The 26,434-nt window shown below is 41.1% G+C and overlaps 1 long non-coding RNA gene across 2 annotated transcripts in view; it reads right to left on the minus strand.

The window, feature by feature from the left end:
* The window catches only part of LOC137301612 (uncharacterized), an 89,624-nt gene that overhangs the window by 56,372 nt on the left and 6,818 nt on the right, over positions 1-26,434 (minus strand). Inside the window, exon 3 of one of the 2 annotated variants that reach the window (XR_010958321.1) lies at positions 25,826-25,878. The exons of the other annotated variant lie outside the window; for it this stretch is intronic. This is a non-coding gene — a long non-coding RNA (uncharacterized lncRNA). Of the gene's footprint in view, positions 1-25,825; positions 25,879-26,434 lie in introns of those variants that run through there. 2 annotated transcript variants of the gene reach the window in all.

Genomic DNA, 26,434 nt, shown 5'->3' on the forward strand with positions numbered 1-26,434 from the left:
AAAACAGGAAAGGTGGCTCAACCACGGCTTACAAAAGAAATTGGGGATAGTATTAGATCCAAAGAGGAGACATATAAAATTACCATAAAAAGCAGCAAGTCTGAGGATTGGGAGCAGTTTAGAATTCAGCAAAGGAGAACAAAGAGATTGATTAAGAGGGGAAAAGTAGAGTATGAGAGTAAACTAGCAGGGAACATAAAAACTGACTGTAAAAGCTTCTATAAATATGTCAAGAGAAAAAGATTAGTGAAGACAAATGTAGGTCCCTTACAGTCAGAAATGGGGGAAATTATAATGGGGAACAAAGAAATGGCAGAACAATTAAACACATACTTTGGTTCTGTCTTCACAAAGGAGAACCCAAATAACCTCCCAGAAATGTTAGGGAACCAAGGGTCTAGTGAGAGGGAGGAACTGAAGGAAATCAGTATTAGTAAAAAAATAGTGCTAGGGGAATTAATGGGGCTAAAGGCTGACAAATCTCCAGGGCCTGATAATCTACATCCCAGAGTACTAAAGGAAGTGGCCCTGGAAATAATGGATGCATTGGTGGTCATCTTCCAAAATTCTATAGACTCTGGAACAGTTCCTACAGATTGGAGGGTGGCAAATGTAACCCCACTATTTAAAAAAGGAGGGAGAGAAAAAACAGGGAATTACAGGCCAGTTAGCCTATCATCAGTAGTGCGGAAAATGTTAGAGTCTACTATAAAGGATGTGATAACAGAACACTTGGAAGGCATTAACGGGATTGGACAAAGTCAGCATGGGTTTATGAAAGGGAAATCATGCTTAACAAATCTACTGGAATTTTTTGAGGAGGTAACTAGTAGAATAGATAGGGGAGAACCAGTGGATGTGGTGTATTTGGATTTTCAGAAGGCTTTTGATAAGGTCCCAGACAAAAGGTTAGTGTGCAAAGTTAAAGCACATGGAATTGGGGGAATATACTGGCATGGATTGAGAATTGGTTGACAGACAGGAAACAGAGAGTAGGAATAAACGGGTCTTTTTCCGGGTGGCAGGCAGTGACTAGTGGGGTACTGCAGGAATCAGTGCTTGGGCCCCAGCTATTCACAATATATATCAATGATTTGGATGAGGGAACAGAATGTAACATTTCCAAGTTTGCAGACGACACAAAGCGGGGTGGAATGTGAGCTGCGAGGAGGATGCAAAGAGGCTCCAATGTGATTTAGACAAGTTGGGTGAGTGGGCAAGAACATGGCAGATGCAGTGTAACATGGATAAATGTGAGGTTATCCACTTTGGTTATAAAAACAGAAAGACATTATTATCTGAATGGAGATAGATTGGGAAAAGGAGAGGTGCAACGAGACCTGGGTGTCCTTGTACACCAGTCGCTGAAAGCGAGCATTCAGGTGCAGCAAGCAGTTAGGAAGGCGAATGGTATGTTGGCGTTCATTGCAAGAGGATTTGAGTACAGGAACAGGGATGTCTTACTGCAGTTATACAGGCCATGATGTGGAGATGCCGGTGATGGACTGGGGTGTACAAATGTAAGGAATCTTACAACACCAGGTTATAGTCCAATAGTTTTATTTGAAAATCACAAGCTTTCGGAGGCTTTCTCCTTCGTCAGGTGAGTGTGGAATTCCACACTCATCTGACGAAGGAGAAAGCCTCCGAAAGCTTGTGATTTTCAAATAAACTGTTGGACTATAACCTGGTGTTGTAAGATTCCTTACATTTGCAGTTATACAGGGTCTTGGTGAGACCACATCTGGAGTATTGTGTGCAGTTTTAGTCTCCTTATCTGAGGAAGGATGTCCTTGCCATGGAGGGAGTGCAATGAAGGTTTACCAGACTAATTCCTGGGATGGCAGGACTGACGTATGAGGAGAGATTGGGTCGACTAGGCCTGTATTCATATAAAATTCTAACAGGACTAGACAGACTAGATGCAGGGAGGATGTTCCCGATGGCTGGGGAGTCCAGAACCAGGGGTCACAGTCTCAGGATACAGGGTCTGTCATTTAGAACCGAGATGTGGAGAAATTTCTTCACTCAGAGGGTGGTAAACTTGTGGAATTCTCTACCACAGAAGGCAGTGGAGGCCAAATCTTTAGATGTATTCAAGAAGGAGATAGATATATTTCTTAATGTTAAAGGGATCAAGGGATATGGGGAAAAAGTGGGAACAGGGTACTGAGTTAGACGATCAGCCATGATCATTTTGAATGGCAGAGCAGGCCTGAAGGGCCGAATAGCCTACTTTTGCTCCTATTTTCTATGTTTCTATCAGTAGTGGTGCTTTATTCAGCTATTTTGCTCCTACCTTCTGGAATTTCCTGTAAAGTCCCATCACAGAAGATGACTCCTGAATTGGCAACTTCCTAATGAGTTCCTCTCCTTTTCCTACTCCATCCCTGGCCATCTTTTGCCCTCCCCTACCAGTCTCCTTTCCTCTGTTGCTTAAGACCACCTGCTTCTCATAGTGGTACACTTTAGCTCATACAAGTTCAAGCTATGGAACCCAGTTTCTTCCATTTTTTTTTACTTATGGTCTTTTTGATGGCTGGGACTCTGCCTTATATTTGATTTCACGGATTCCTCTGCCATCAGCATTATGTTACCTTGCTGGACTGCTAGTCAATTGTTTCAAGTTTAAGGTAACCTATTCCAGCCTATATTTGGTACTGTTATGTATTGAGCCTCAGGACTGTACTCCAATGCACTGCTCACTTCTCAGCTTTACTGTTGATCTGGATCATGGGCAGAAAACTGCCTTCTCCTAGGATGAATTGCATTCTTCCACGAGCTACTGGGCTTTACTGTGGCCTCCATCTTTCTACTGAGACTATATTCTCTGCTGGGTTGTCTCTATCCCATGACCTTCTTTGCTCCAGTGAGCTCACTTTCTGCTCCTCCACTGAAACTTTTTCACTCTACACCTGGCTAGCTCTCATCCATTCATGCTGGCTCCTTTCCTGCTCTGGATCCTGCTCCCATGCTGCTGAATGATATCTGCTTTGTTGCTATCTGCTTGTTTCCCATGGCCATTGACTCTGCTCTGCTCCAATCGTCCCTTCAGAGCTCCTCCATCACCCTTTGCTGGATTGGGTTGGCTCGGTTCCTTAATTTCCTGCTGCTGCTCCCAATCTTGTATTTCCATCTGAGCTCCAAGAATGCACTATGAAAATCTGTCTGTTCCTTCGCTTGTGCTAAACAAAAAAGGGAGGAGGAGGGAATTGAATCCCCAAATAAGAAACAGAAGGTGTGGTTAGACAAAGACCAATTGTGCATTAAGTATTCTGAATGGCAAGAAAGAGTAGTGAACATTTCAATTTTAGGTCCCAGGCACCCGAGATGAGTAATGGAGTTCAATTAATAGAGAATTAAGGGAAGATATAGGGAATCGTTCCTAATAAAATATCAAAACTGATTCAATCTGATTTGGAAAACTGTGATGTATCTGCTGCTTTAGGAAAATGACTGTGCCCATTTAGTTGGACAATACATTACTTTCTTTGGTGCATTTTCAAAACTGGTTTCATTATAGGTCCTGAAAGAGGACATGAATTACCGGATTTACAGAAAATCATTTTGTTCCCTTATCTTCTTTTTCTGTTTGCTTCCAGCCAGGTATTTTTTTTTATTCGTTCATGGGATGTGGGCGTCGCTGGAAAGGCCAGCATTTATTGCCCATCCCTAATTGCCCTTGAGAAGATGGTGGTGAGCCGCTATCTTGAACCGCTGCAGTCCGTGTGGTGAAGGTTCTCCCACAGTGCTGTTAGGTAGGGAATTCCAGGATTTTGACCCAGCGACGATGAAGGAACGGCGATATATTTCCAAGTCAGGATGGTGTGTGACTTGGAGGGGAACGTGCAGGTGGTGTTGCTCCCATGTGCCTGCTGCCCTTGTCCTTCTAGGTGGTAGAGGTCGTGGGTTTGGGAGGTGCTGTCGAAGAAGTCTTGGCGAGTTGCTGCAGTGCATCCTGTAGATGGTACACACTGCAGCTATGGTGCACCGGTGGTGAAGGGAGTGAATGTTTAGGGTAGTGGATGGGGTGCCAATCAAGTGGGCTGCTTTGTCCTGGATGATGTCGAGCTTCTTGAGTGTTTTTGGAGCTGCACTCATCCAGGCAAGTGGAGAGTATTCAATCACACTCCTGACTTGTGCCTTGTAGATGGTGGAAAGGCTTTGGGGAGTCAGGAGGTGAGTCACTCGCCGCAGTATACCCAGCCTCTGACCTGATCTTGTAGCCACAGTATTTATGTGGCTGGTCCAGTTAAGTTTTTGGTCAATGGTGACCCCTGGGATGTTGATGGTGGGGGATTCGGCGATGGTAATGCCGTTGAATGTCAAGGGGAGGTGGTTGGATTCTCTCTTGTTGGAGATGGTCATTGCCTGGCACTTGTCTGGCACGAATGTTACTTGCCACTTATCAGCCCAAGCCTGGATGTTGTCCAGGTCTTGCTGCATGCGGGCATGGACTGCTTCATTATCTGAGGGGTTGCGAATGGAACTGAACACTGTGCAATCATCAGTGAACATCCCCATTTCTGACCTTATGATGGAGGGAAGGTCATTGATAAAGCAGCTGAAGATGATGGGGCCTAGGACACTGCCCTGAGGAACTTCTGCAGCAATGTCCTGGGGCTGAGATGATTGTTCTCCAATAACCACTACCATCTTCCTTTGTGCTAGGTATGACTCCAGCCACCGGAGGGTTTTCCCTCAATTCCCATTGATTTCAATTTTATTCGGGCTCCTTGGTGCCACACTCGGTCAAATGCTGCCTTGATGTCAAGGGCAGTCACTCTCACCTCACCTCTGGAATTCAGCTCTTTTGTCCATGTTTGGACCAAGGCTGTAATGAAATCTGGAGCCGAGTAGTCCTGGCGGAACCCAAACTGAGCATCGGAGAGCAGGTTATTGGTGAGTAAGTGCCACTTGATAGCACTGTTGACGACACCTTCCATCGCTTTGCTGATGATTGAGAAGAGACTAATGGGGCGGTAATTGGCCGGATTGGATTTGTCCTGATTTTTGTGGACAGAACATACCTGGGCAATTTTCCACATTGTCGTGTAGATGCCAGTGTTGTAGCTGTACTGGAACAGCTTGGCTAGAGGCATGGCTAGTTCTGGAGCACAAGTCTTCAGCACTACAGCCGGGATGTTGTCGGGCCCATTTCAGATCTCCATATTGCATGGTCTTCTGGTGCTGGTAGCAAGAAATATTACTTTTATTTTGCTTATTTATTTTTTTGATCGCATTGATGTTCATACAATTGGTTTGATTTGCACGATGGTTTGCCGGCTAAATTGTGAGGTTTGTTATAATTTTGCGGTAAAGAGACACGGAGCATCAACCCAAGCCAACTAACTGACTAGCAGTCAAGCTAAAGTGTCTTTTATGCCAACATGGTGCACTCACTAGTCAATGGTTGGATATAGATTATTTGAGTTTGTTAACCAATTCTATCAAATTGCAGCGAATTTCATGAAGTGTAGACTTTCAGGAAAAAGGAACGTTGACCAACTTCACTTGGTGCTATAGTTGTCACGTATAATTGACACATTATGAAAATCAGGAGGGTTGTACAACGGGTAGGTGATCCACTCCACCCAGGCAGTGAAGATGAAAACCTACCCAGCTGGGTTACCTTGACAAAGTCCAGGAATGCGAGCAAATGGATAAAAATTGATAAACTGTGGACTTGCAAGATAATAATACTCAAAGTTTTGAGAAAACTGGATGTAGATTGAGGTACATTAGAATACTTTAAAGTACAGAATGTAAGACTAAAATAGGAAGAGTAACTTTAAAGTTGTTCTCTGGAAGAAGAAACCAAGAGTTTCAATATTAGAAACCCAAGGTGGTAACTTCAAAAAAAAAGTCACAATAGCCTAATTCATAAAGAGCCTGTAAAACTGCACAATTGCAATTTGACATTTGACAGTTGGAAGTGTTTCATTTTCAGTACATCGGCAACAAAATTCAAAAGTCTCAAGCCAGGAAAATGTTACTGCATAAACTATACAGGCATGATGCAAATCTTTTAAGTGGACAGCACTTATGATAATGTAACTGTCTCCTACAGTCGTACAGGTCTACAAGATGTAGAAGGCATCCCATCCACCACCCTAAATGTTCACTCTCTCCACCACCGGTGCACAGTGGCTGCAGTGTGTACCATCCACAGGATGCACTGCAGCAACTCGCCAAGGCTTCTTCAACAGCACCTTCCAAACCCACGACCTCTACCACCTAGAAGGACAAGGGCAGCAGGCACATGGGAACAACACTACCTGCACGTTCCCCTCCAAGTCACACACCATTCCGACTTGGAAATATATTGCCGATCCTTCATCATCGCTGGGTCAAAATCCTGGAATTCCCTATCTAACAGCACTTTGGGAGAACCTTCACCACACGGACTGCAGCGGTTCAAGAAGGCAGCTCACCATCATCTTCTCAAGGGCAATTAGGGATGGACAATAAATGCTGACCTTGCCAGTAATGCCCACATCCCATGAACGAATAAAAAAAAAAGACACCTTACATTTAAGTAAAAAGTAATTAAGCAAAAATGAAGCGATATACATTAGTGCCATGGAGCAATAGCATGCAGGTTCTTGCATTTCATATATGACAGTTGTCTGATCATGCTGGCAAGGATGGCACTAATAGGAAACTAGACACTTTCTCACAGGGAATGGGCAAACATTGGCAGGTGGGTTATTCTTGTGCACCATGTAACAGTTAACTGCAGAATAACATTGTCAAAGATTTGGTAGACATTGCCCAGTTTCCTAGCTGTGAAATGATGGGCAGGAAACCAAGATAAAAAGGAAGAAGAGTGAAACAAAACAAGGGAGGAAAGAGGGAAATAAAATGAAAACAAATTTTGTTTCAGACCATCCAACGAGATGAACAGTCAGTTGTTCTTAATAAATTTTGATGTGAAATGATTTCTGCCCTCACAACATCCCTTGGAGTGGATTTCATCTACTCTAAAAATAAGTCATCGGGATTCTGACTGGCTGAACGACTGAAAGATTGGAAACAGTGGTGTTTGTTGCTTACCTTCCCCCCTCCAAGCATCATATCGCTCAGCTTCCCCTGACAGGGAAAGGCAAAGATATCATGAAATTCTACAGAACATCAGTGTGAAAATAACTCAGAGGTGCCATGTATTAGAAGGCACTACATGTCAAAAAATGAGATACAGAAGAGAGATAGCTCTAATTTGAAAAAAAATATCAGTTGTCAAAATTTAAAAGGTAGATGTTTACTGCATTGTTTCAGTGCAAAATTAGAATACATTTCAGCACTGAATTATTTTTGTCGCCTCGGAAGCAGAGTCTCAGGAGTGGGGCTCGAAGTCACTGATGGATTTGCATGATTTTTTTTTTTGGTTTGACTTCTTCTCCAAGGACACTGAAGCTTACAACAGCTCGATTCTCCCAGCAACAGTCACACAAGGTTACTGTGAAAGTGACATCCTGATGCGTTTGGAGACAGCAGAATACAAATATAAAACTAGTGTGAAAATGACCCCAAATCACAAGGTGATTGGTGACTCCAGAATATCAGACGCACAAGAGATTAAGAACTCTAGATTGTGCATTGGCTAATCATGAACATCCTGAACGGAGACCTAAATTATGAAAGTCAAGCATGTGACAGATTGAAGGTTAGCAGACTGAGGTAAATACAGTTGTATTTTGAGGATAGCCTCTTCCTTCCATTTTACAATAGTACTGCCAGATCGCCTGTCACATTGCTCTCTTAGTGAGTTCATGTCCTGCTTTATAATGACAGGAGTGTACAACATACAACACGTGATGTTAGGTGGCATTGTGTATAACCGGTCTGTTCTTTAAGATCACTAAATTTATTTGCTATAAATTGGCTGTAAAGTTAATTAGGAATTAATTGCTGTTAGTGAGGGAAGTTTGAGGATTGCCAGGTTCTTGTAAATTGCAGGTTCTAGGACAGAAGAAACCAACATGAAACAATGACATCTCTTTGTCTTTTTAAAACTATTTCTGACACTTTGAAATGTGACATCTGAAATATGATGATGTGTGCCGGATGCAATAAATAAATCTCTCATGGTGCTGCTCGCGGTGAGTCAGAGGATGCACTATTTTATCTGGACATGAACATTATACAATGTAAAACATAATTTAGAGGGCAAAAATGTTTTGAGCTGAAGGGTGCAGGGGCAAGTCTAATTAATGTCAGATGCCATCAGATGCCCTGCTGCAGCAAAATCTGGCCCATTGCCTTTAGCATGTATGCTTCTTTTTCTCTCCGAAGGCAGACCAAGAAAATACTTGGTATGATGAAGCCGATTTCGAAGTTTTACTTAAGCTATTATGTTTCACACTGAATGAACATTCAGAACAACAGTTACGATCTGGTTCACCTAGTTCTAATCAGTCTTCATGTATTAATACAAAATAATGAACACGCTGCCCTTCCCCATCTCATTCCGTTATCTTACTTCACAAACAAAATAACTACTAACTTTCCTCCTGCATGCTAAATTTCTGAGCCTGGCAACAGCTTGCTCTTAGAATGTTTTGTCTGAAAATCTGGCTGCCTGCCTGCTTCTCTGTCTTTTATCACCCTCTGTTCACAGTCAGAAGGGTCCAGAGACTGCCCAACACAATGGGGCTGAAGTGTTTATCGATTGCTAAGACAGGCCAACACATTGCTTATTATTTAGTCTATGGGGCAACAACATTAAACTTTAGCTCATCATCATTTTAACCATCTATCATCTTAATGTCTGTTTTTTTTCCCCAAGTCCTTTCTGTGGAAAAGTTGTCAAATAAAACCACAACATGACAGGCCATCTCATACATTTGAGATAGCTTCTCTTTTGAACTAAGCTCTGTAGACATACCAAGGTGGTGCTTCATTAACAGTAGTAGGTTTAAGGCTTAGCTTAACTCTAACTCAGATAATTTGTTTTATTGACTCCTTAGTATACTTGAATCCTGAGGCAGTTCCTAGCTTAGATGGTAGATTCTACCTTTAGAGTTTCTATCCAAATCATCAAATGTTCCAGTATCCTTTAGTCTGAGTGAATGAATAGGAGATACTTTTCAATGTGGTCTTCGTTCCCCCAGGTTTATTGCATCATTGTCACTCAAGTTAGATGTATTTACAGCTTTGATCCTGACAATTTATTTTCTTCTGTTTTTGTCTGCACAACATCTGATTTAATCCACAACTCAGCACACAGCTCGCTAGTTTTCAATTGTACGTCATTACCACTTCCCTCAACATTCCTAATATGCTTATGCTACTGACCTATTTTTGCACTCAGCACAACTGGTGTCCGACAGATTAGCTCTTAGTTTCCATCTGGGCTTGATGTATTTGCTAATGAGTCTCAGTCTGGGCTTGTTGGAATCATTGTATTTGCTGCAGAGAGTCAGCAGGAGCATGTTGGATTTACTGTTGAGTCTCTGTCTGGGCTTGCTGTATGTACTGTCAGGTGTCGGCCTAGGCTTTTGAAATATCCTCATGGATATCCTGTAGAAAGCAAAGCCCTGTTATCAGAGTCATTGATTAGGTCATAGCAGAATCTTTTCTTCCATCTCTTCCTTGGGGATTCCTCTTCTAACATCAATAAAGTGACTTTGCAACTTTGCTTTAGGAGGCTTATCAAAGGAAGAACCAGATCTACACTGCCGGGTTTAAAGGAACAGAGCAGCTTTATTCTGTAACTGCTAGCTCAAATCCACAGCAATTTAAGCCTCAAAAGTTTCCAGGAAGTTATCCTGGGCATCACAAGCAATTATGTTAACATATGCCATAGAATAACCTTGCATCACCTGAATCAACTATACTCACAGTAACTGACCTGACATCGCAAACATGAGGAAATTCCCCATTCGCAAATAATTATACACCAGAAGCCTTTAAGATGCATTTATACTGCAAATTTAGCATTGTTGTGAAGTGGTTTCACACTTGTGCTTAAATTGCACTATAAATCCAGATTGCACTATAAATCCAGGGTCAGGGAGTAATCTGATTCCGGACACTCACTGGAGGGGGTAATCTCGTATCACTTGGTGTGTAACTCATGTGATGCTAAACCAGATTTAGGAAGAGCTTAGGGTTCCCTTGGACGCCCTGGACATATTTTTTAAAAATGTACTTGCCATTCATTTAAATGATTAGATACAGCGCTCTCTGAACATTTGAATTTTAGCCACTGGGTGAGGAGCATGCGTGTAACCTTACATGCACAAGGGCTATCTCCAGGGCAGAAGAATGGCATTTCCAGTCTGGCTGTATAAACAAAGTCCTGCCTGGCTGGACTGATGCTGCAGCTACCAATCTCAGACCCATAGCTGCTGCGTAAATTCTTCAGTTGTGTGTGGGGTGGGGATAGAGTGGGGTGAGGAATGAGCTCAGAGCTACAGTACCTAAAATAATATGTAACTGATGTAAAGCCAACCAGCTTTTACCAGAATAGCTAAAGAGGAAAAGGTAGTAACCAACTGATTACAGCAGCATTTCTCTGCTCGGTTGTACATAATCAACCTTCCATGCAGTGTAAATTTTTGCACCATTTCCTCCGCTGATCAGAAGGTGCCACCTGAGGAATGCAGTGACTCAGTGTGAATAAACCTGATGTGAGATGAAGTAGTTGGAGTAATCTATATGCTCAGAAAATCCATTTCTCGTTGCAATTTCCTCTCGTAGTATACCCAGTTTAATAAAATCGCAGGATCAATGATCCTACTGAGTAACTGAATTGAGATTCAACTGGTTGATAATGAAAAAATATGGTTCACTTGCTAAAGTTTATTGAGATGGGAAGACACAAAATGAAAAATGTTCCATCTGTCTGTTCACTGAATCACTCAGCTCTTCACGGAGGCAGTGATCATGACCCCTTTACCATGCTGTTCCTTTTCTTCAGATTCCCCAGCGAGAAGGCATTTCGCAGTTCATTTCAGTGATGTCAAAATAATCGGATCAAAATTGAGAAAAGGCCTTGCAGTAACTCTCTCAGTGGATTCGTTTCATGAAGCAAGAGAAGCAATTACATTTCAAATATTTTTTAATTTTAGATAGTCTTTTAATGTGCACATTAAAGATGCTTTTCAGAACTGTGCTGACATTGAATCACAGGAAACTTCCAAATCAATTGGTATTGTTTTTGCATCTAATTTTTTTCTGTGATTGCAGGAAATGGATGGGGATTTTATCTGTTTTTGAAGTTGAAATTTTGTTCCAATCAAGGTGAAGAAAAGAACATTTTTCATTTAATATCAGCATCAAGAACTCCTGGGCTCCTTGATGGGGTGAAGCATGTGGTGGAAAAGGGATGTCTTAGTCCTATTCTCAGACATTGACCCTCATAAAATTTCCCTTTCCCACACCGGCCATCTCTACAGCCTCTCAAGGTAATATTTTCCAATTAGTGCTGAATTATGCACAGTATTGTGGGCCTGTGCTCGCTAGGAAATAGATTGAGAGTGCACAAATGCATTTCACTTAGGACCTTTAACAGCTGTGAGAGAGAGAGAGGAGACATTCACCTCATCAATCTGGGCTAGACTCAAACTCAGATCTCAGAGGTGGAAGTATTGGTCTGACCTGTCGTGTCATTCAGCTCCTATTGTGCATACAAATTTTAATATATTAATGCATGAAATCCTCTCAGTCATACCTTAAGTGACAGGACCGTTGTTCAAAATATTCATAGGGTGTTTATTTTGCTGAGGTTCACAAGCTTTAATTTACTTTCCTGAATAATTATAATGATCACATTTGTAGTTATTATAACTTATGGACATACAAATTTTAGACAGTAAATGAATTGCAATTGCTACAGCTGGAGAGGTCAGATGGAGGTTAAGCAGGTTGAATGTGTTTCTATTAAGTCGTTGGTCCTTTGTAATCCTTTACTAGAATTAACAGAAAAGACATCAGTCCCATCAACTGCAGTTTTTTTATGCAGAAGGGTGGATTTGTCACTGCCTTATTCTAAAGCCCTGTCTATTCTGTTATAAAACGATATGCTGCGCAAATCTTGTCCTCAGAGAATCCAATGGAATCCCTTGCTTCAAGGTGTGTAGATAAGACTATACCACAAGAAAGACAATCAGTTAGATTTACTTTAACATGAAGTACTGTTAATATGTTTATTGTAGTTTTATGATTGCAATAACTACCATGGTATTTTAAACAATTTTATTAGATTCCCTAATTGTTTTTAACCGTTGCTGGTGGCTTTGATTTTCTATTTACCAGTAACTGCATGGATGGTTGATCCGATCCTTTGAAGCATCATATAAGAACATCAAAAGCGAATTGAGTTTTGTATCAGTTGGTTTTAGCAAACAAGATCTAACAGCTGAGCCTGTTTCCACAGTTAGGAAAGCTTCTAGGAAGCTTTACATACAGCTAGTGTTAGCATCAATTAGAGTCAAAATCAAAATTAACTTTTACTAATGACATATTACAGTTGAGCAAATTGGTGTTTCCAATGGTACTTCCAGCTTGTTGTCTAGCTGAGTAAAAATTAAGCCTCGATTTTAACTCTGGCATGGGTTCAGCGTGGGGAGCGAGCGTCAGGCTTGCATGGCCCCACTGCAGTGATTTCCAGACCATTTTAACTCCCAGAGGTCTTATCTCCAGCCTGCTGGTGAGCGCTCCTGATCCTCCCGGCTCACAAGGAAACATAAAAAATGTTTTTAAAAGCTTGCCTTCTTGACCCTCTTCTAGGGTCCTGCTTGGCACCTGGTTATCCTGGCAAAGCCGGATCTGGACGTCAAATGCACAATTGCAAGTTAAAATCATATCAAGGTCTTAGTTTATGAGGCCATCACCTGCCTGTAGCGAGGGTCTCACACGTTGCCCAAAAAGCACCTATTAAAATGGTATGGAGCGAAGATGCCCTTGTGATGGTGATGGTGGGCTTTCTTCTTGAACTGCTGCAGGCCATGTGGTGAAGGTATTCCCACAGTGCTGTTAGGTAGGGAGTTCCAGGATTTTGACCCAGGGACCATGAGGGAACTGCAATATTTATGTCAAAGCCAGGGTAGTGTGTGACTTGGAGGGGAACTTGGAGGTGATGGTGTTCCCATGCACCTGCGGCCCTTGTCCTTCTAGGTGGTGGAGGTCGTGGGCGTGGGAGGGCGTCTCAGGTTAGCTGCTTGACTGTGAAGGTGGAGAACAGAACACTGTAAGGCCCCCATCCCCATCAGAAATGCTGATATCTCCACAGGCATGGTGTCAACATTTTTTGTTACAATGTTTATGGGCAAGTGAAGTGTCCCATGGAATGAAACATGGAAGCGTATGCAATAGACCCTAGGGGTGAATTTTCCCCGGGGTCCTCGAGCTGGTCTGCTGTAATTTTGATCGTGATTTTGCGGCTCTTCTGCCAAAGTTACAGCGGACAACTGGAAGAAACCCCACTGGAAAGTCACCTCCCCGTATATATAATTTGAAATGATTTACGATGCCGTCACACCACCTTTCAAAAAAATGACATTCGGAGTTAGCTGGATCCACCCAAGGGAATGTTCTAAGTTCTCCCTCCCTGCAGGGAGCCTCGCCCAGCAGCCATGCATATTGGAAAATCATGGGCATCTGCCCACCATTTTCTATCTGTTCATTTTAATAAGGGGGAGGGGGGAAATAATCAAGGGCAGCACGCTAGCAATTTCATAACATACGTGGCTGACGGCCGAGTGTCTCACAAACAACACAATCTCCTAAAAAGTTATTAAAATTAGATGTTTTTATTCCACTAGCAATAATTATTTACACTCATGCTAAACCTATATTGGAATGTGGACCATAATATTAACACTTCTCAAGGCATTATACATTTTAAAATTGTAACCTTCTGCCAACAGACATTTTAGTGAACTTGCTGACAGTCTCTTCCCCTTTAATACTTAAAACACAAGACCCTTTGTTTACATTTTAGTTTTAAATCTAATGTGAATCATTAAAATGGAATTGATTTGTAAAATGCTCCGAGCAAATGTTATTGTTTGCGTATTATTTTTCATTACTTGATGGCACTACAATTGCTTGGCTACTTTCGGTGCTAACAGATAGGCGTTGTCTTTGGAACATAGTGTTCTTTGTCAGATCTCGAGAGTGTATTCTGTGGCATTTACTGTAACTGTTGAACAGCAAAATTACATTTGCTTTGGACACAACTTGCTGCTTTCATTGTGTTTCATACCTATTTTTCTGAACATCTTTAAGAAGAATCAGAAGCCAGTCAATTTTTAGAATCATACTATCATTTCTGTGCATTGTCATTTTAGTGATAACTGCTAATATTTCCTATCTGTTTGTTTTTCTTTTCTTGCTTTCAAAAGATCTTGGACTTCATACTACCTCCTCCAGCTTCTCTGCTTCCCCGACATTATGCTTGCTGATGCACCATGTTGGGTTTGCCCAGTCTGTCTGAAGTGAGATGTTCCACCCAGCAGCAACTGATCAAACCCATCACAGTGGGAAGGGACACTCAAGTGTCAATCTGCTGGCAACTATACGCTTTGTGATATAAAGCTTCACCCCTATACTACCAGGCCAGCGTGACTTGCATTATCTCGAAATCGCTGTGAATAAGAAAAAATTCGGCTTACCCTGTTGTGTACTGACATATAAAGCCCTCATAACATGTATCCTTTCAGACTGCCAGCATCACCAGAGTTTATTTTATGGGACTACAATGTTTCTACATAACGTAAGCAAAAATTCTAAAAGGACTGAAATTATGCTTGAATTTTAGAAATTTTAATATTCTCAGCAATAAATTTTACTTTATTAAATACATTTCAGTTATCCTGTATTTTTTAATGATTATTATTCATCGGCATCTTTTTGAGAAAGATTTAAGACCTGCAATGAACTCAATTTAGGTGCATAGGGCCTCGGAGGCCTCTGTGTATGCGTGCACTTAAAAGGCTGACTTGATGCACTCACCCTGCGATTTGAATGGTCAGAATTAAGAAAACAATTTCTGAGAAGCACACGGTGAAATTTTAATCCGTGGGGGTTTCAGATCTTTTGCTTATTATCAATAGCATTTAGTTTTTACTTTTAAAAATATATTTCTACTTTCTGTATAGTTGTCAAAAAAAAGGTGTATAGTCTGTTGCAGGACTGGACCTCGTCTGCTCTCTCAGGTGAACGTAAAAGATCCCATGGCACTATTCAAAGAAGAGAATGAGAGTTCTCCTCGTTTCCTGGCCAATATTTATCCCTCAACCAACACCATTAAACAGAGCATCTGGTCCTTTACCTCATTGCTGTTACTGGGACATTGCTGTGAGCACATTGGGTGCCACATTTCCTATATTACAACAGTGACTACAATGCAAAAGTACTTTGTTGCCTGTGAAATGCTTTAGGCCTTCCTGAGTTCATGAAAGGCGCTATTTAAATGCAAGTTCTTTCTGTTAGACAGAGTCTTGTCTTGATTTTACATTGATTCATTAACAAAAAGGGCCAAACATTTAGTTTCACTTTTGCACAGGACACTTTGAGAGGGATTAGCATGAATTTTCCAATCGAGCATTAATCTGGTCGTGAGTTAATAGCAACCGCTTGTTAGCGTGCTCACCCCATCTGATCTTGCAGAGTCGGCTTCATTTACATAGTGCGGGCGAGCTCCCTGCCCAGGTTGGGGAAGAAGATTGTGTGTAAACAGCCCTGAAAGTCTGCGTACCTGGGGTGATTTTTTTAAATATTCGTTCATGGGATGTGGGTGTCGCTGGCAAGGCCAGCATTTATTGCCCATCCCTAACTGCCCTTGAGAAGATGGTGGTGAGCCGCCTTCTTGAACCGCTGCAGTCCGTGTGGTGAAGGTTCTCCCACAGTGCTGTTAGGAAGGGAGTTCCAGGATTTTGACCCAGCGACGATGAAGGAGCGGCGATACATTTCCAAGTCGGGATGGTGTGTGACTTGGAGGGGAATGTGCAGGTGGTGTTGTTCCCATGTGCCTGCTGCCCTTGTCCTTCTAGGTAGTAGAGGTCATGGGCTTGGGGGCTGCTGTCGAATGGGTAGATTTAACGGGATGTGGCTACTTGCAAGGATCATCTAAAAATTTAAGAAAAGGACTGAACTCTTTGTCGAGCTAGTGCTGTCTACAATGAAATTGAATGCAATAAAAGTGTAGTTTGTCCAAAATCAATCTATCACAGCAAGTACTATTGAATTTTAGATTTATTGCTGTTTGTATTTTTTTGGTAGGGAGTTGGGTGTAGCTCTCATGTGACAACTATACAGTTTCCCTCGTTCATTAAGTGAGACCAAGGCTAATGACACTTTCCTTTAAACTGAATAGTCAAATGCATTTGTATAGAGGTTTTCACACTAAAATGTCTCAAAAACACTTTATACAATCTCTTTTTGGAGTGCAGAGTGTACACAATCTGATCTCAGTTAATTAATATTTATTTTGCCACTTCTTTTCAAGTTTCCTCTCTCTTTTTATTATATCTCCTTTATTTTACTAGCATACTGCATTTCACACTATTAAAGAAATGAGATGAGAATTTAGATTAGTGTTTCACACTATAAAGTGTCTCCTATTCAGTTCTGCAAATGTCCATTGTATCTGTTCATTGTATTTCAGTTTGGTTTCTTTTCGACATGCTTTTGTGTGCATGAAATAATGGTTCTGTCTGTGAATTAAATTTTCTTTACGAAGTCTTTGATGAAAGTCTCACAGCAGAGAGTGTTCTCTGTCCTCCCTTTGTGCTGTGCTGCTCTTTGGTGTGAGGTGCTGTTACCAACCCGCTTGTTGATCATCCTTCTCCCTGCCTCTGCCTTCAGCTGTCAGGATCCCCCCCGTCTTTATAAATGAATCACTCCTTATGTACAGCTCAAGACTCCCTCTCAACCTCAGGCATGTGTAACTGCCAATCAATCTCTCGCTCTCTCCCTCCACCTCAGGTAATATTAATCAATATTAATACAGTTAGTTTCACATTGCTGCAGTATTTTGTTTTCACCAAACATTTGAAATCAGATAATCATGTTGCTCAGAACAGCAGGCAATTTACTGCGAACAACAATAAAGTAAACTGTGGTTTCAAATTGCACAATTTAAATGGGATTTCTGGGTCTGATCAAGTTGTTTAATTCCAGGTGCGTAACTGGAATTTTCAAATACATGTATCTACTTGTACATATCTACCAGGAAGACATGGTTGAAATGTGTGACATCTGACCAGGGCACGTGCGGAGCCAACAGATATAATGGCAGCGAAGTCCAGCTAAACACCACAAATTCCACGAATGGAGCAAAACCCAAGGCCTGGGCCTTAAAGAAAAAGGTAGAACTCTTCAGAAGAAATTTGTGGTAGATATTATGAGATGCAATGGGAAAATGTATTGATATTTTCAGAATTAATTTTAATATATGGTGTTCCCCAGAGATCTGTACTGGGGCTTCAGCTTTTCACCATATATATCAATGACTTGGATGTAGGAATAGAGAGTTGTATATCCAAGTTTGAAGATGGCACTCATTTATTAGGAGGCACAGTAAGTTATGTAGATGGGAGCAGAAAGTTACAAAGGGACAAAGACAGACTAAATGAATGGCCAAAACTATGGCAAATGGAATTCAATGTGAGGAAGTGTGAGGTCATCCACTTTGGATCTGAGAAAGACAAATCAAAATATTTTCTTAATCGTGAGAGACAAGGAGCTGTGGAAGAGCAAAGTGATTTAGGTGTCCATGTGCACAGAAATACTAAAAGCTAGTGCATGGGTACAAAAAGTAATCAAGGCGGCTAATAGAATGTTGGCCTTTATATGAAGGGGGTTGGAATACAAAAATGAGGAAGTGCTGCTTCAGATATACAGAGCCTTGATCAGACTCCATCCGGAGTACTGCATTCAGTTTTGGGCACCAAACGTCAGGAAAGATATATTGGCCTTGGAGGGGGTGCAGCGTAGATTCACCAGAATGATACCAGTGATTAAAGGGTTAAATTATGAGGACAGGTTGCATAAACTTGACTTGTATTCCCTTGAATTTTGAAGTTTGAGGGGGTCATCTAATTGAGGTGTTTAAAGTTTTAACATAATACGAATTTATTCCTTTACTGTATGGTTTGTAAAGGCAGGGTCGGGGGATAGTATCCACCTAATGATGTGAGGCCAGAGTGAGAGGAATGTCACAATTATATTCTGAACTCAAAGTGACTTGAATTGGGCCATTATGGTTAATTTACAAGTTTAACCCACTTCAGCCTACCACTTTATTAGATGGCTGCATGCATATGGAGAAGGACAAATTAGGTCTCTCTGCATGTGTACCTCCAATGTTGTCATTCTGCCACTTCTTCCTAGAGAAAGATATCTTCTGTACACCAGTTGTAGCAAAATCATAAACGTGCTTAAATAGGACGGAACAGATTTACAATTTCATTGCATGAGGTGCACCGAGGAAATCTTCCTTCCCCCAACACTGTACTAGCAAGACACAGGGAGGGCATTTCCCCACTCATCTCTTCCTGATGGCTTCCCCATTATCTTTGCCGATGTAACTGTAGTCTGCCATCTTTTTCCCCGTGTGTCACTTCAAGTCACCGCACATGTGCTTCGGGTTGACAACCCTCCAGGATTGTCCTGGAGTCTCCAGGAATTAAAGACTAATCTCCAGAACACTGCTGCTAGCAACACCCAGGAGGAAAATCATATGGGCATCAAAACAATTGTATGTTGTTTTCATTTTCTTTGAGCACTTTGATTTCTTAGTGGTAAAAATATTGGCGATGGGAAAATTGGCTGTTTGACTCACAGTCAAGAATCATCCAATCAAGTAACAAAGAGTCTGTTCACTTTGCACTTGGTATAGGTAGGCAAGGATGGATGTGCTGGGCGACCAATGGTGGGAGTGTGGAGGCGAGGCGGTTGGAGGTGAGAGATCATGTGACAAAATCTCCAGGAATACGTCCAACCAGAGTTGGCAACCCTACATGTGTTTGATGGCTATGGTGGGCCTCTTTGCTGGGAGCCCACTCTAACTTTTTTGGCAGCCCTTCTATCAACTTTGACCACATCCTCTGTTAATCTGCAAAAGTCTAGTTCCATTATTTGGCACACTCACCAACAGCTGCAACTAGCAGATACTTCAGAACTGAAAAGTGATTACCAGCCCTTTATGAACAACATTCAAAATGAGTAAATGGCAGTGTTTACAAGTAATGTAATTACTTACTATAATATCTTTAGCAATTAATTGTGCCCCCCATGTTCTAGCCTTTGCCAAAATAAGATTGCACCTGGGTACTTAGGCTTGAAACATCCTGGTTTAATTAAATTTAAACCGTGGGGAAAAGGAACATAGAAGAGGAGGGCAACTGTGGCTCTTATAGGACTGTTTCCCTATCACCATCAGACATTTACCTTTTAATATTATATTATTAGTAAAACTAATAAGTTGCTAACCTTAAAATAACTCTTTGTATTCAAACAGAACAATTTACCTGTTCTGTCAGCCAGCTTTATATATGGAATGCTCCACTAACTATAACTCAACACTTTCTAATAAAACAAGATAGATAATGACAGGCATTCTCTACAAACCTTCCAAACAGCTTTTCCAATAAGATTTACCTTGAATGGCTTAGGGTTCCTTTATCTGTTTCCGGCTTGATCGGAATGAGCCCTGAAGCTGCTCTTTTTTCAGGCAGGAAATGAGGAAACCTGACCAGACCAGAGGACACACCATCTAGTGGACTAACTACACTGCTGCCAGGCAGAGAATGCTGAATGCGTTCTCTGGTCAGCAAAATAATTGCACTGTGTTTTGAGCTGGCAAATGTGATAAAAGAAAGAGTGTAGCCTCAGGCAGAGGATTCAAAATTCCACTGAACAGCAAGCTACTCTCCGGCATTGGTGAATTAGAAAGTAAAGAAACTCTCCAGTTATTGAGCAACACCAATGTGCTTTTCTTTCTAGAATTTCATCCTGTGATTTATTACTTCCTCTGATTCTTGGTCACCTGTTGAAGCTCTTTCATATCCCACTGTTTTGATCATGGTTGTTTCTATGGTTGCAATTTATTCTTTTTTCTAGGATTTAATGCCCTTTGATTGAAGGCGAAGTACAGGTTTTGGTGAATGAGGATTAATATACAGTTTTTTAAAAAATGAAATATTCTTCTCCAAATGGTATGTGACTTTTAAAACATTTAGTTGGCACTGCCTCAACCCAAGACTTTCAAACCTCATGGGCAGCCTTAGATCTAGAGAATTTAAAAGGAAAGACAATACAGCTTGGACTAAACTCCTTTATTGCATTCTCTGTTATTGAAATATATATTTGACCCTGGTCACGGTGGAAGCTCCAGTAATTCCCTGAGGAAGACTTCAAGTCTCCACATTCTTGTAGTAACAATGTTGGATTGTACAATGATGACACAGTCCTACTGCTCACCAATATATTACCTCCACGTAGGAATAGTCATTCAATAGATGATAAAAACATGTTTGCAACTCTCTTACAGTCATCAAATGAGTTGCTTTTCCTTGCTTCAAAATGAATACACATCCAGTACTGTTCTTGCTTCTTTCAATAAATTCTAATAGTTTCTAAATTCATAAATGGGGCTTGCCCTGGGGTTTTGCTAGCTGTTTGGTCTGTGTACTAACATTAAGACTACTATCAAGATGGACAACAGCAGATATAATGTTAGTCGTTTCCCAGTTGTTATCCTTAATGTCCTCACCTTACCATCAATTGTAAATTTTGTTTGGTAAATTCACTCATAGTCAAACTATTTAAATAACTGCCATGATATCATTCTAACTGCTGAAAGTTTATGGAACGGGCTTACATGTAAACTGTCTAGATGAAAATTGCAAGGCTAAGTGTTATTTCCGTCTGTATTGGTGCTGAGCGCATCTTGTCTGCCAAAATGATTTATGTCACTTGTTGTGCTGTGCTGTATTTTGTAAAAGCACTTTGCATCAGTGCTAATTCCATGCACCAATACTCTCAGTCACTTTTAGCACTCATGCAAGTGAGCATCACTGGTATATTTTGTGCTGCAGTCTAAATCGTATTAATGAATTGAAAGATGGTAAGTCAGTCATCCATACGACTATTAATGTCACAACTTTTGCAGTGGTATTTAGTGCCCAGAGAGGGAGGGGCAGCAGTCACAGGTGATGTTTCAATTTTGAAGATTGCTAAAATAGCTTTTCATGCATCCACAGAAAGAAACAGAAGATCCATGTCTGAAAGCGTGAATTCCTTTCGTAGGCAAAATCGAAATGAAAGCATAGGTTTCAATTTAATAAACAAATGCTCTCTGACCTCTCTGAGAATTAAGGGGATTTGGAGCATCTCCTTGCAACTAATTGTATTTCGCTGGTTCTCATCTGTTATCACCATTACATTTCAGAGTCTAGTCAGTGTCATATGGGCATCAACCAAGCAACCATTGCAAAATGTATTGCTCAGATGGGTCTTTTGAATGAGTCCAATCTGTTTTCCATTTTGTTTTAAACTGGAAACTATAAAGATCTTCCTTGCTGGTTTCTCAAATACTCTAAACACCACTGATTGTTCCCATGTGTGTTCATCCATAAACCTACAGTGAATGCAACAAAATTCAGGAACACATTCAATTCAACAACTTTTCAACTGATATGTGATGCCAGAATGTTAGTAATGTGTAAGCAAACTTTCTTAGCATCCGCCATTATTCTTATACAGTGTGGGCCAGACAGGCTGTGTGATAGTGGAGATCTGGTGGATGGCTGGTTAGTAAGTACAATATCATTACTAAAATGTAAACAATCTTACAACACCAAGTTATAGTCCAACAATTTTATTTGAAAATCACAAGCTTTCGGAGGCTTCCTCCTTCGTCAGGTGAATGGACATTCACCTGACGAAGGAGGAAGCCTCCGAAAGCTTGTGATTGTCAAATAAAATTGTTGGACTATAACTTGGTGTTGTAAGATTGTTTACATTTGTCAACCCCTGTCCATCACCGGCATCTCCACATCATCATTACTAAAACTTACACAAGACATGCTTAGTGATGAGTTTGGTCATCTGATGGTAGAACTAAAGATATCTTTGCCCTCAGATGTGTCTGATGGAAATCTTCAAGTAACTGGAAGAATTTAGTTGCCTCTTTAGGAGATGGCATTGTATCAGAATGTTGTTGTGGATTCCTTTGATGGCTAAGAAATAACCAGAATAGAATTTTAACAACAATTGTAAAACATAAGACTAGGAATTATAACAATTGAGTGCTACTGTCCAGGAATTTAGTAAGTTTGTCATTTCCTGATGATTCCTACCTGTCCTGAAATTTCTGTTGCAGTGTTGAGTGTGTGGTTGCACATATATCATGCATTAGCCTTCTTGTATGGAGTGTCTATTGACAAACACTGTGTCAGCCATTGAGTTGGAGGCGGGACGGGACTTACGGCAGGACTTACAGCAAACAATGTATTTTACAGCAAACAAAGTCTATTTACAGAGTCTATTTTAAAAAAAAGTCTGCAGCAAACAGAACTCATTACCGAAACTGCAGCAACATCTTCCGTTAAAAGCACAGTGATTTCTCCAGCAAAATGCAGTGAGTGGAGGATAGTTACATAGAAATTATGTGCATAAACTCAATCCCAGTCACTTACAGCAGTGTGGTCTCCGGGCGTGATTGACAGGGGGTATTACCCAATTACCTTTATTCTGGCCGGGAATAGTGTTGTCACTATATGCAGCCCATCTTGTATTCATTTCCAGAATCGATGATTGTTAAGGGGGAGCTCACAAAATTTTTATCTTTGTCTGATGCAATAGTCCCACCCATACAGAATGGCTCTACCGCTGAGCCAGGCTCTCATGTCTGGATTCAGAAAGGGAGCTCCTGCTGTTTCACAGAAAATTCACTACAATGGAGATTACTTCCAGCACTCTGATGGCATTTGGTTTAGTGGTGGAAGGTGAACAGGAGCAGAGAAAGGTGGTCAGATGTGTAATGACCAGACCCACCATCAAGTGCAGCCAATTTAACACTGTCACATTTCAGGATTTTTTTGAAATTGTTTCCACAGAATGGATTTAGAAATAGCTCTACTTTTAAATGTTGGGTTTTTAAAAAGCAGATTGTATTCATATAAGTTTAGGAAACAAAAAAGCACTTAGACAAAAGGTGGTTAATATGCTAATGGAGTTGTTTTCCACAAAGAATGTAAATAATAGGCAATTCATTAGCCTGTCTTGGCATCTGATAAACACCTCACACCCATTATATGGAAAGTGTCTGGTCCCCGTTGACTGTGAGCAGAAGGTGATTTAAAAAAGCAGATACTTTGAGCAGTCAGTGAGACCTAACAATAACTGTAAAGTCATCCTGGCTTTTTAAAACAGAAACCTGTAGGAAGTTGGAATATAGGAGAGGCAAGTTATTTTTTAAAAACCAAGCAAAATGCCCCACTGATTTGGGAAGCGTAGCATGCTCTTTATTTTGTATTATTATATGAAGACAAGTTGTTGTGATCGAACTAAGTGAATCTGATCATAACTGTTGCTCTGTATAGTCACTTGCTGCTTAACGCTTCACATCTGGCCTCATCTCACTAAGTGTTTGGTCTGCCTTGAGATATTGGATCACCAGGGGATACTATTGCTGCACCCTGGGTTACACCATCATATAGTTAGATATTGGGCAGTACAGGCACACCCCTAAATGAAAGATTTATGGGAGTGAGTAGCACCGCTGTACCTGAGAGAGTGTCAAGGCAAGACCCTAAACTTGTGATGTTGCCATCTTTTCCACTTAGTGCCAATTGATTGTGCATTCCTTCTATGGACGGAGGGAGAGCAGGAAGAGAGAAAGAGATTAGGGGTAAATGGTTGTTTTTTGGGTTGGCTGAAAACGAGTAATGGTGCGCCCCAGGAATCTGTACTAGGATCTCTTATTTTCATGAACAGAGACTCCAGTCCATATACATACATGTCATTTATGAGCACTGAAACGTGATCCAATATGTTAAAGTTCATTATCTGGAGAGCACCCGTGATGCTTTTATTATGCAGCAGTTCAAGCTGCCTGGATTATTTGAAGGCCCCAAGAAATGAACAGGTGGCCTTTGGAAGACCGGGTCTACCTTTTGCATCCATGGCTCACGACCCCAACTAGAAACCGCAGCACAGCAACAGAATGCAAATACAATGAGGCCATGTAGCCACCTGAGTTAATTGTCAAGTACACTATAATGATTCTACAGCAATGATTCTAGGTGGAGTGCTGCTCTGTAGTCTGGCCAAAGTCTCCAAACTTCCCACCTTCTTCTCCAAATCACGTAACTCTGTCCTCCAACAAGGACTGAGCATGGAGCTAGATAACAACAACAACAACTTGTATTTATATAACATCTTTAACGTAGTAAAACGCCCCAAGGCGCTCCACAGGGGTGTTATAAAACAAAATTTGACACCGAGCCACATAAGGAGATATTAGGACAGGTGACCAAAAGCTTTGTCAAAGAGGTTGGTTTTAAGGAGCATCTTAAAGGAGGAGAGAGAGGTAGAGAGGTGGAGAGGTTTAGGGAGGGAATTCCAGAGCTTAGGACCTAGGCAGCTGAAGGCACGGCCACCAATGGTGGAGCGATTAAAATCAGGGATGTGCAAAAGGCAAGAATTGGAGGAGTGCAGAGATCTCGGAGGGTCGTAGGGCTGGAGGAGGTTACAGAGATAGGGAGGGATTTGAAAACAAGGATGAGAATTTCAAAATCGAGATAATAAGGAGGCTAAGGCACTGCAGGCTGGTAGGAAAAGGAATAGGAGGGGAGTGATGTGGAAAGAGATGCTGTACAGTCATGAAAATTGGTGCCAAACTCTATGATCAAGATCCATAAAAAGTTTTCCTCATTTGTTCCCAGATCTGGGAGATTCCATTCACTCTCTCTATAACCTTCATCAAAGCAGCTTTAGCCTCTGCTTTGATATGAAGGTGGTCTTCCCTTCCAAACAGGGCCACCCTTCTTTGTTTCACCTCCTGCAGCAGGACTTCCAAGCCACCATCCTTAAAAGGATGAGTATTTCCCACATTCCTCATCACCCTCATCGCCCTGATCAGCAAGTGTTTTTTCAGACAGAAAAAAAATTGTTGAGCAGAAGCTTTTTAAGAGCTGCTGCTGCACTAGATTTCCCATCCCTTGCCCAATCACATTGCTGGTCAGGCTCCATGTGCACAGGGAGCCTATCATCACAAAATTTGGTGAGCCAGTGTTTCTCGTGACTGATGTGGGCTTAGCCAGGTAATGAGTGACCACAGCTCCAATATTGCTGACAACACAAATTTGGGGTTTGTAGGCCTTAGCATTGTGCACAGAGGAAATCTTCTTCCACTGACTGTTAAAGAGGCACTATCTTTGTGAAAAGTGTTTGGCAAGTCTTTTTTTATTTGATTACAAACACAAGATAACATTAGTCATATTGAAATTCATCATTTGTGTGCGACGCCATGAATGACAAAAATAGAGTCTGGGTCTTCTCCCTTCCCAATTGAGTAATGGTTTGCCAGACATTTTTAACGCCTTTTAAAAGTTAGTTGGATAGGTGGTTCTCATATGAATGGATGGTGGTGATACCAAGCACCAGAGGGTGAGGGAGAGAGGATACAAACACAAATACAAATACGGTGCAACAAAAATTGATTTTAATTCAATTTTGTGTGATTGATTTATTTCAAATGATTATCATGCGAAGTAATGTTTTGGCAGTGGCTGCCTGAATTTTCTATATTGGTGCCTCATCGAAGACCACAGAAGAAAAGTTTGAACCTTATGTAATTGAATTGACTGGTCAGTTCTTTATCCTTGTTTGCTTTCCCAAAGTCAAACTTTTCCTGTTGATCTAAGCAAAGTATTTACTGTGTTGTTTTCTTTTAAAGTCAATGCTGTCAACCTCTGCCTAGATGAAATATGAATGGCTTTCTAAAAAAGCCATTTCCCCTGCCCATTGAGTACTGAGTAATCATGAAGTTGCCTAATTAGAGTTTGCAGTAAATTCCAATACCATGATCAGACATAATCAAGCAACTGGAACTGCATTTGCCTAGTTGACAAAAATAGTTTCACAAAATGCTTTTCAAGATGCATATTCCTTAAGACATCTTGATAACTCATTTATATAGTTAATGGTTGCTTTCATTATATTTAATGAAAAGCAATTGACATTTGAGGGCAGATTTGAAAATCACGGCATCAATTTACATCAGGCCCAAAGCAGTTATCTTGAACAGAGCACGCATTCTGGATAAACCATGTAACCCCGTCAACAACCATTGCAGCATCATGCACTGTGTGATTCATCAGTTGGTTCTGTATAATCTTTCTGCTGTGAGCAAGAATTGTGATGGTAGTGCAGACATTTTGTCTTGAACACAATCCTGACAATAGTTCACGGGATA

Source organism: Heptranchias perlo, chromosome 34 (genome assembly GCF_035084215.1).
Source record: "Heptranchias perlo isolate sHepPer1 chromosome 34, sHepPer1.hap1, whole genome shotgun sequence".
Lineage (NCBI taxonomy): Eukaryota > Metazoa > Chordata > Chondrichthyes > Hexanchiformes > Hexanchidae > Heptranchias > Heptranchias perlo.